Source organism: Lathyrus oleraceus, chromosome 4, assembly GCF_024323335.1.
Source record: "Lathyrus oleraceus cultivar Zhongwan6 chromosome 4, CAAS_Psat_ZW6_1.0, whole genome shotgun sequence".
Lineage (NCBI taxonomy): Eukaryota > Viridiplantae > Streptophyta > Magnoliopsida > Fabales > Fabaceae > Lathyrus > Lathyrus oleraceus.
The window spans coordinates 489,743,701-489,755,737 of record NC_066582.1 but is presented as its reverse complement, the minus strand read 5'-3'; positions in this window follow the sequence as shown (position 1 = coordinate 489,755,737).

Genomic DNA, 12,037 nt, shown 5'->3' with positions numbered 1-12,037 from the left:
TTCAGTTTCCTACACATGTGCGATGTCACAGACCTGATGTCGTGACATCGTACATGACATGTTGGTCCAGATGTTGAATTTCTTCAACCCAACATATTAAAACAACAGAGATGGTTACATTATTTGTTTTCTAAAATTACTGCCAATCCTAAGGAATCAACAATCTCCCCCTTTGGCAAATTTTAGCTAAAACAAATAAACAATACACCAGACTAAGCATCCCAATTTGGGAATGCTCTTCATCTCCGTCATTGGCTCCACCACCACAAACACCAATGTTGGTGTACATGAGGAGGTAGAGAAACAAGGCTCAGTTGTTCCAAAACCCTTCCCTTCAACAGGAGAGCTTCCTGAAGAGTATGTAATGCTGAGTACATAGACAATGTAACTCAGATCACAGGGCACAACTGTTCTCTTAACTCAGATCACTAGACACAAGTGGTAATTCAGTTGGTGAATTTTGTGTCTAACCCCAACCCCAACTTTCTGTTTGTTACCACAGTGATCTGTTTGCTTCTCGACCCCAGGACGTTTCTTTCTCTCCCCCTTTTTAGCTAAACATTTGTAAAGGCACCCTTCACAAAACTAGATCCAGGCGCAGCTTGCCCAGACCTTAACATACCCCATGATTCTGAGATTGGAGTGTATCTGTTGTGGGGAGAAGGGGGGGCTCTTGAATCCTTTAAATAGTCCAGCCTGTGCTTAGGAATATCCGGTAGAAATAAATGCTTGGTCAAGATGCATTTATTTTTGCTGAGAAACAGTCAGAGAATCACCAACAAAATCTCAGACTATCTTTGAATGCCTTTTATAGCTCTTGACTGTTTCTTTTCCAAAACAGCCGTTCCAGTGCATGAAGACCATTCCATATATGCAGTTAGACACGTTGCACTCGATGTCTTAACATTCCTGCATTCAGCCAGTCTTCAACATTTCCCAAGACCTCTGTCATTCCTCCAGTAGAGGCTTGACACCTAGCACTGCTACAGCCAACTTTTCACACTTCAGTTGATGGTTACTCCCCCTGTACCACACAGCTGTAGCCATCAGGCTTATTCTGGTTTATCAGACTAGGCCACATCACCCTCATAATTCCTAATGACTTTAAGATTCAGAAGGAATTAACAGCACTGTCCAGGGCAATGTCATGACATCCGGTCAGACATTCTTCTGCTCACTCAGCCTTGCTGCACATCACAGCATCCTGATAACTGCCAGGTTGCCATACCCTGTTATCTGAGAGCACATAGACCACAAGCTTGGTGATTGCTTGCAGCACAAAGGCACAACTCCCCCTGTCATGGGCAACCTACTCTCTTGGAGGTCACACATGATCATATCCAACACCCCAAGGTTGGACCTTCACATACTTCCTGATTCAAAAAGATTCCAGACCACTTGATGAAAGGAAAACATAAGACGCATCTTCATGTCTTCAAGAGCGCACCCTCTGTCCAACCCTCTTGGCTGAACACATCCACACTCTGTGTCAATTTCTCTTCTAACCAGAACAGAAGATCATTTCACAAGATGTTTTAACATCAGCTGGGACTTCCTTCACAGCATCACAAGGAGCACTATCTGATAGACTTCAGATATTACTGAGTCCTCAGCTTGGGCCAGAGGAACCCAGACATACATTGGGATATATACACTCTCATCCCACTACCAGAGACAGTCTTCCATAGATAGCTCAGAACTTCTACCACAAGCTCCAAGAGATGAATAGAGAACACCTCCTTTTGTCTTCAACTTAATACTTTTCTGTTCAAAAGTAATTTGTCTCAGACTTTCCTCAAGACTAATCAGCTGCCTTATGTTGATTACCTTGATTCTTCAAACTCACTTCTGAGATAGACCAAATGCCACTGGTTGATTACCTCCTTCATGAATTCTCATATGAACAGGTCAAATGCTGCTTTTTGACCTCTCCACGTGTATCAGACTTCTCCCAAAGATATTCTGACCTTCCAGGTGAAATTTGAACTTCAAGCCTTTTGAAGTGTCCAATCTACAACCCTGCAGACCCTTCTATCTTAAGTTGATGTGCCACTTCATCAACTAAGAATCTGATGTTGAACCAAATGTCACAACATTGTGTTTTGACATCCAGCTGTTGAATTCAGCTCCTTCTTCTGCCACTTGAAAGAACTTCCTCCCTTCACAGAACAAGAGTTCAATGTTCTCATAGACTTGATTGTGGAACCAAGTTTGAGTAAACAACCTCCATCCTGCAAGTTTGCAGTTAAGTCATCCAAGCTCACACCTTGATGAATCCCTGCTTCTTCTCCAAAGACATCAGACACTCTGATGTATGAGTCTTCAGAAGGACCAGTTAGACACTAACCCTTCAGCTTTACCAAGGATTCCACATCCTAAGGCAAGGCTGTTTCCATGATGTCAAGACTGCTGCCACTTGTTCTTGACTTCACAGTGTGCATAAGCTAATGCACTTCCTTACCTAGATCAGAAATAAACTGATCCAAGTAACCACCATCAAGACTATGATGTCTTCTTCTTCTTGTACATACCAAGGCTGAACATGTTTCTTGCCAGGAAACCTTTTCAGAGATCATATGCTTTTGTTGCCACCAAAGAGATAGATCATAAGCCAATGTACTGTCCTTCCTGTGATTCTGCACAGGGTCTTGAAGAAGTGATGTTCCAACATCTTTAAGAACATCAGTTATCTTGAGCTCCAAGGATAATCAATTAAACACTTGCACTTGGCACAAGTAGACATTGATCTTAAATCCTTTCCCAATCATCCCTTCAGATACTTCCACCATAAGAATACTTTGAAAATACTCTTCTTGTGTCAACATCTTCTGCTTGCAAGCACCTTAATAGTCTTGAGACTCTTTCCAGATTAGATTCACCCTTAGGAATGAGAGAGATGAATCCTTCCTTGCAAATGTGTCACACATCAACCAGAACCCATGTGACACAGGTCAACAGCCAACCTGACCCTAGGCTGACCAACCGTGAGGAGGTTAACCAAAACTCCCCCTCAACTTAACAATCATGGATACTCCACACCAATATCCATGCATTGTACACATATGTCTCAACATGACATACACTATCCCTACCAGTGGCAACTAACTCCTCCAATCAGACCAATCAGACTTCAGCTGACCATAAGTACTAGTGAGATAAACAACACCAGTCAATGGTAGATATGCATTGCCAGAGCATATTACCTCAACCAACCTATGAATCTTCATATTCTCACTCCTAGTAAGAACTGCCACTTCTGAACGTGGTGTTTGAATAACAAGATTCATGGTTCCAGCCCCCTTAAATGATATCACAATCAGGTTACCCCATTATTGACTGCTAACATCCAGGAGACTTGTCTTCCAACACACCATAGTACTTCAGGGAACAACTATCCAATCCTGATCAACCTGCAGGGATATGCCAAACAGCAGGAGATTGCACAATGTCACATCTCAACCAGCTCAACTTCTAGGGATGACCTTCTTGAGCACACACCCAGTTGACCCTGCGTTTGTCAACTTAGCACACACAGATGTCTCCTCTTCCAGGTCAGGAGTAGGTTCCAAACAGAATTATCCCTTTGTTTGAACCCTAAAACATCTGCTCTTCAACCAGTAGCTGCATACTTGTTGAACAACATGTTCTAACATCACATAGAACATTGGTTCCACCTCCTTGGAACAAACCTTCCTTGCAGGTCTTCAAGGTCTTCATATACACTACTCAAGAGAGTAAGAGAATCAGTGATTAAGTGACTCTTACCATCCTGAAGTGAGAACGTCATGACGAGTGGACTTGAGGAGACTCACGTATCTTTGACATCTTCAGTAGATTATGATGAGATCTTGAACACAGCAGCCTTTCATCCACATGAGGGGAAACTACATCAGAGTTTGAGTTTTGCCAGGTATTATGCAGCGGAAATCATAATACAACTCAACCTATGACCACACACTTCACCAGATTGGCCTCCAAGACCATACCAGGTTTGAATGTGATTTAGTACTGGCACAGCTGTCCCACACACAGGCCTATTGCCAACCTCCAGAGACAGGTACACACCATTCCTGTCATGAACAGTCCATCCACCTACTTCAAGGGACCATTCAGGGAATTACAGAACCTTACACAGGTTCCAGCATCAGTACTAACATAACTCCTTGCCAGCTACCAGAAAGTATCACCCATGGATCTCATCCAGAGACAGAACAGGATGCCTGCTCTGATACCAATTGAAATTCTGGTGTAGTCAGTATTCAGATGTTCTACTTCAAGTCATGACATCTGATCTAACATTGTACCTAATACAGCAAGACAGTTATTACACTCTGTACTAATGTGCACCCTTTCACAGTGTCACATCCTCTCCTTCTATGTCATCCTAGAATGGAGGAACACTTAGTTATGTGCACCATAACATTCACTACTGTTGTTTTCCTACACAGTTATCAGCACGACGTCTCAATCCTATTTTGGACATCATCTGTTACATTGTTCCAGTTTGTTGGTCATGTACTTGTATTTCCTAGATTAAAGGTTGTAACAAGTTAAACTAATCTCCACTTATTAAGAAGCTAACAAATAGATTATTTGTTAGGTTCATTAATTGTAGCTCAGTTGTTAGTTTCCTAGATTTTAGATCAGCTGGTGGATTCCTGAAGAATAGCCTGAGAAAAATCCTGAAACAGAAAAACTAACCATCCAACAATATAGCATATGCTGTCAGGAATGAATGTCACAACATTCCGTCTGACATCCAAGCCCAGAACCATATGCTCAGTCTGTTTAGTTCCTGAACACAGACTGCTAAATTTGCTGTACTGTAAAAGACCAACCAGTCTCTACTTCAGTATCAGCTTACTGGAAGAACTGTCAAGACATCCAGTTTGGCAATTTCACACTGCTCTTTTGGCCAAGTCTGATATGCTTTTTAAAACCAGACTTCACTACATACTGAACTGAATTCATTAGCTTATTAAACAGTATGTGCTGTTGTTGATGAATGTCAAAACATTCTGATTGACATTCCAACAGAAGGCTATGTATCAGGTTTGTTATTAACTTGATTGGCAGACTGTAACACAACCTGAATTATGGCAGACATGATTATAACATGCAGTAGGTAAACAAACACAGGAAATTGTTAACCCAGTTCAGTCCAACATGACCTACATCTGGGGGCTACCAAGCCAGGAAGAAGATCCACTATTAGTAGTATCAATTCAGAGTTAAACTCCCCCGTTTACAACTCATCACTTAATCCCTACCCAATGCAATCTATACCTAGGAACTCCTAGATAGAAACCTCCAGTTTCCATTCCTATCACTACAAATACAATGTAATGTGCAAACACCTTGAACTTGCTTCACAGCTTCATTCAAGAACATAATCACTCTTGCCTACAGGCTTTGAGTAACAAACACTCTCAGGTTTACCACTGAGAAACACATGGTAACCTTCCCACAGATTGGGAGGTTTACCTTACACACACCCTTAAAAATTCATTCTAAGAGGCTTACAAAAACTAGATTACAATCAGCTATTTATAACCTAATCACCCAACTGGATTTGGGCCTTCAGAAAGTTGCAGCAGACTTGTCCTTTGCTGTTGCAACTTCAGCAGAAAAATTCTGCTACAAACAAGGTCTTCAAGTTCCTAAACTCTCTCCATATATATCTCCATATTTTGAGCCTATATATCTTCTGATTTAGTCTTCAAGACCTCCACCTGGGAGTTAGGATATTCACCAGATATCCTTGCTGATCCCAGAACATATACTGAATTAATTAATTCAGTTTCCTACACATGTGCGATGTCACAGACCTGATGTCGTGACATCGTACATGACATGTTGGTCCAGATGTTGAATTTCTTCAACCCAACATATTAAAACAACAGAGATGGTTACATTATTTGTTTTCTAAAATTACTGCCAATCCTAAGGAATCAACAACACCCATAAAAAGGAATAACACACTCGTCATTATGAGTGCATATCCATTTACCCTACGGATATTGGAAACTTCCCAATCAGAAAACGAACCTGCTTTTATGCGAGGATCGTCCACCTTTTTTGTATGACCATATGCGAAGACGATCCCTACTATCTCTGAATCAACCCAAGGGCATAGTTGCAAATTAGGAAGTTGAACTAAAGCAGACCGTTCTGGTTTAACCATATTGTCTCTGCTTCCACATAAAAGATAACAACGGCCAGAGGTGGGATCGTTGTTCCTAAAGAGGAGATGTTCCCTAATTTTTTCCTCTGTAGGTTACATTTCACCAGCGGCAGTGAAATTCTCAGAAAAGCGGCGGATCCATGTCTCATTTTGAGAAACGATTGTCGCCTTCATCTCCTCATGATAATGAGTGGAAGAATTCAAACGTGCAATAATCTTTAGGTAAACCGAAGGGTGAGAATTTACCTCTTCAATCCTATTAGAAAGGTTGGGAGGGCCACCTCTGTGGAACCTTGTTTTATAGGTTATTGATAAAGAAAGTCCTTTAAAAAATAAACATCCTTTTGATGATGACAACTAGTCTTTGATGACAACGGCTCAAGTCAAGCATACAATGGTTAAAGATGCAAACCAGAACATTAGGGTTTGATGAACTTGACTCTCCGATGATGGTAACTAAATGAAATATAACTCAAGCCCCGTCTCAAAGTAAAGATCAAACAAGTGTTTATAAAGAGTGAAACATTTGAAAATACTTGAAGTATGAGAAAGGATTGTGTCTCGAAAGGTCCTTTAACCATCTTGATCTAGTCTTTTACCATTTAATTTTGCTATTGAGTCTTGAAAGGTCGTGTAATTTTGCTGAAATATTTCTCTTAGGTACCATCCCCCCGTCTGATAGGACTTTGTTTTCACCTTGAATCTATCATTTTTAGCTTTTTCTTTTCATGTAGGACTTTTCCTTCCATTTTTTTGGTATGTTTCTTATGTCGTTCCTTGATAATTTCCTTGATCCTTTTAAACTTTTATTTCAACAAAAACCTTCCACCACCCCTCCACCTTTATGTCTCGCTAGCTCTCGGTGATGAACTTATGATACCCTTTCATATCCTTCCAACAATTTAGCATTCGAAAAAGTTTTGGTCCCCTAATCTTGAATTGCTTCGCATAATATAATATGATAATGATCATATCGTTCCTTATATAAGGACCATTGAGTAGATATCAGCTAGATTATGTACCATTGTATAATATAAGGAATCTATTCAACTTACTCACCATCGAACGCCCGAGTCTAGACCATGTGAACCTTATGCCATGAAGCAGAAGACCTATCGACTCTGCCTCTGATATGAATTCTTCAAACTCTTTTATCTCATCCCTTCTAACAAATCCACTACCCCATTTTCTCTTAGATACTTCCCTGATTTCATTAAGGTCCCATGTCAAGCACAAACTTTCTTCCTTCTTTGGTTGTATTCTTGTTACTAACTCTGACCAAATGACTGTCTTTCTTCTTCTGTCATAAAGTTCATAAACAATAGCTAAATTGACTATATTTCTATCCCCCCACTCTCATTCCAACCATAAGACATATTCCATAACATGTTTTCTCTTAATTGAAATAATATTATTTCCAAAATCCCTCATGATTTGCCTCAGATGGCTTGAATGCAAAATCAAAATAATTGGACCCCCACAATGTATAACACAAGATCTTATAAATTAGATCCAACTTTGTTTCTCGGATACAAATAAAATTAGGTTTATGATTTTGGATTAATCTTTGCACTTCTATTTTCTTAGCTAACCCTTTAGGCCTCTAATATTATAATTTATCATCTTCATGGGTATTGGTAACTACTTTAACTCCCCCATCCAATACCTAAACCTAACCATCTATGTTACTCTATTTCCCCATACTCACTCTCACCTCCAATTCTTATATAATTTCCCATTTTTTTGCACTGGTTGATTAAACTAAATTCTTTGTCTAAATCATCTTTTGCAATTTATTTTTACTCCTTATGAAGTAGTCTCCAATTGACCATTTCTAACTTACTTCCTACTAAATTAAAATCAACGTAATTGTATACCATATTTATTTCTCTTTTATTCTTTTCTCGCAAGATCTCTTTTGTTCTCTAAGAAATGCATATTTTCTTCTTTTTTATCTTGTACGATAATGATGAAATTTGTTCTAGTTCATTATTTATTTTATCCTTCTGCCGTTTGAATCTAATGTATTAGTGTCACACGGTGAACTGACTTGGGGTGTTTTGCTTTTTATCGCAATGTCGCGGATAGCAAGAGTCGCCACCGACTTTTCTTTTATCCAATAAGGAAAGGTGGAAAAGAACAGGAAAGACCTCAATAGATTTTGGGTTCGGGAGGTACATTATACAAAGGGAAGGTGTTAGCACCCTTTGCATCCATGGTTATCCATGGGCTCTTAATTACTGGATCACTTATATTTTTGTCTGAAAAGTGTCGGTGAATTGCTTAAAAAATGTTTGAAAGAGAGTTTAACTTTGTAATGATTCTCGTATGAATGTATACAAAGTATTTATCTCATTTGATTTTGAAAATGGTTTAGAAAAATATAACTCGGTAATGATTCTAGTATGAATGTATACCAAGTGGTGATTTTCTAGGATTTGTAAAGTGTAAAGTGTGAGGGGTGGAAAATGTTTTAGGTTATGATCCAGTAATTGAGAGTTATACCTTCCTGAGGTCGTTATGGGCATTTCCTATCCTTATGAGGGTAAAACTGTCCTTACTATTGAGAAGTAAGTAATCTTACCCTTTGGATGTTTAAGGGTCACCGTAGGGTCATCGATAGGTCATTGAAGGCAACTGTTGTAAGGATACCTTAGCATTCGAAGGGACGATCATCATTTAACCGTAGGCTACACCGAAGGGTCATCGAGGGACAAAATCGTATTTTCGAAGGCAACATCCGAGGGACCATGATTTATTTTATGATGATTTAATCGAAGGGTCTTTGCTAAGTGTATCCCTACATTCGCGGGACATGACCGTAATACCGTAATATCATAAGGCAAAAGAGAGGTCCAAGATCACATATTTAAAGGCCGCATTTTAAAGTTAATTAGGTGATTATGATGAATCTCCACATTAAAATCAATACATTAAAAATAATACATTAAAATTAATACATTAAAATTAATTATTAAAATTAATTATTAAAATTAACACATTAAAATTAATTAAGCAATTTAGGGTGAGCCTCCACAAGGGTATCCCACAAATAAAGTGGAAGACCTAACGGCGGTCTTTTTTCTGGGACATATGAACCTTTGCAAAATTCAACAAACGGGTTAGCATACCAAATCAGGGTGCAATCGAGGATTACACCGCAAAAGAGAACACAGCAGCATGAATGTCAGGCAAAACAGTGCATAATTAACATAGAATAGATCAGATACGCATAGGACATAACAAACAAAATATTAGCGACTGTCCCGTTCGCCTCTGCCTCGCCTAGCGAGGGCCTAGCGAATACTCGCTACATGCTCGCTTAGCGATGTGCTAGCGAGCGGCTGCGGGTTTTGAATTTCAGAACAGTATGACTTCAACCTGCGGCATGGCTTATGGCATCCAACACATAATTATATGGTTCAGCATTCACAATATTCAGGCACACTTAAATTCACATGCAAAACCTCAAATATGTTTATGAATTCAATTATAATATCACAGGCAAGTTAAGAACATAAAGCGGTATCACATGCAAATTAAGAAAATAAAGCGATAATAGTAATGCAAACCTGTTTGCAATCGAATTGCAACCTTGAATTGGCGAGCCGGATTGAGTTGGGCGGTGGTAGCTTCGGAGCGGAGGAGCGGCCTTCAGGGTTTCTAAAGTAGCCTCCAGGGTTTTTGTGCCAGGGTTTTCGTCTGTCTCCCTCTGTTTTTCGTTCCCCTCTTCATTACTGAAGTGCTGGTATTTATAATGCCCTTTTTCATGACCTAATGGGCTCAGAACGAAGCCCGAAATTTTTTGTTGTCTGTCAGCCTCGCTAGGCGAGCTGGTAGCGAACGTTTGCTTCGCTAGGCGAGCTGGTAGCGAACGTTCGCTAGGCGAGCTGGTAGCGAACGTTCGCTAGGGGAACTGGTAGCGAACAGGCCAGTTTGGGCCATTTTCTGGATTGGGCCATTCGTGAGCTGGGCCTTCGTTCCTTTGAGATCAGTGTCATAAAAATGATTCGGAATGCCTTGAAAAATGTCTTGAAATATTAATGGGCAAATTTTGGGGTATGACAATTAGGGATGACTTTCGTCAAAGATTTTGATCTCTTATCTTTTTCTCCATGGCGGCTTATTAATTCCTTGGAAGCCTTTGATTTTGTTACATGTTTTTTTTTTCTTTTGTGATCCTCTATTTTATTTTCTTCCCTTATTTTCATGTGATTTTCTACACTCTTTTAGATTATGTATTTTTTCCCTTGACAATCCATCTTCATTCTCTATTCTAAGACTCAAATCTTCAATAGTTTTTCTTGCCTTCTTAGGACCAAAAAATATTCTTGGACTTTTGTATTGATTTGGGTCAACATATTATTTTAGATTCTCTTTGGTGAATCCACCATTTTTTCTATAGTGGGACCACTAGACTTATTTTCCAACTCAAAAGAGTTGATTTGATATTGGCATGAGCTATTTTGGTTTTGACTCTCTGATTTAGAGTGAAAATGTTATCAAAAATATTTCCATCTCCATTTATTAGTTCTCTTTCTTCTAATAGATTAATTGTCTACTTTGCTTCCTTTTGACTCTTAGATACTGCTTTATTATTGAGCCCCAAAATGTCATCATTTCTATCGCGTAGTTTTAAAAGATATCGATCCCACAGGGACTTATGAATCGATATACCGTTTTCTAAGGTTACTTCGTAAAGCTAAGGCGGATGATATTTTGATTGTTCGGGGGAAATGTAAAACTAAAACTAGATCTAAATTAAATATCAATTAAGCGGATATCGGTATGTAGTTCGTCGTAATTAGGGAATCAAATCTTCGTTGGTTTCTTGGTTTTAAAATAAATCTTTTCAGTAGATACTATTGATTAAAAATCTTTTCTCAAACTCTCGCTCTGTTGAATAGACTATGACTTTATATTAACGTAGCAGTCACTTATTAATTAAGTCCAAAATCACTTTTTGAAAACAATAGAATCCATAGAAACTCTTTTTAAGAAAATACTAATCGTTTAAACACCCTCGTCTCAAACTCTCGCTCTGTTGACTTAGATTATATAATTAAATTCAAATGCTTAACTCTCGTCCTCACATTTAACTTTTAAAAATACTTTTTGAAAAAGATTAGAATTTAATTAACTCTAAAAATTGCTTTCGCTCTGATCTAGAATTAATGTCCAATTTACACTGTCCAGTTAAAAACTCAAACTCTCGTTCTATTGATTTTAACTTCTTTAGTCTTTTACTTTCATACAAAAACCTTGGTATTAAACCTGTAAATTGAGACCATAAAAAGAGTGATTTTATTTTTAAGCGTAATTAAATCAACTTAGTTTTGATTCCTTCATTCCGCTTATTTTACATACCGATACCTAAATAAATTAGCCAGACATGCTAAACAGATCTAAACAATCATCATGCTTAAATAGAAACATCTCAGGCAAATAATGCAAATAAACAATAAAGCAGGACATATATAAATTCAAACAATAATTAAAGAACCTGAGTAATTAATAGTAGTCTTGAACACCCCACCACAGACCGGTTGGATTTGTTCTTGAATTCTTCAATCGGACAGGAAAATAAAAGTGAAGGAAAAAAACCTAGGGTCTAACGTAAGGTTAGATCCGGTAAAAGATACACAATAGTTTCTGGTGTAGAAACTATTGTGTGAAAAATTAATTAAGTGCTGAAAGATTGACTGAAAAAGAAAATAGAAATTGCAAAGAAAAGTAAAACTGTAAAAAATAATGCTGTAAAGTATGCTTGCACGGCTGGAAGAGAAAAAGCACGAAGAAGAGAGAGCCCCAGGGTTTGCTCCTTGGCTCTATTTATATTGTCCCAATTTGTAA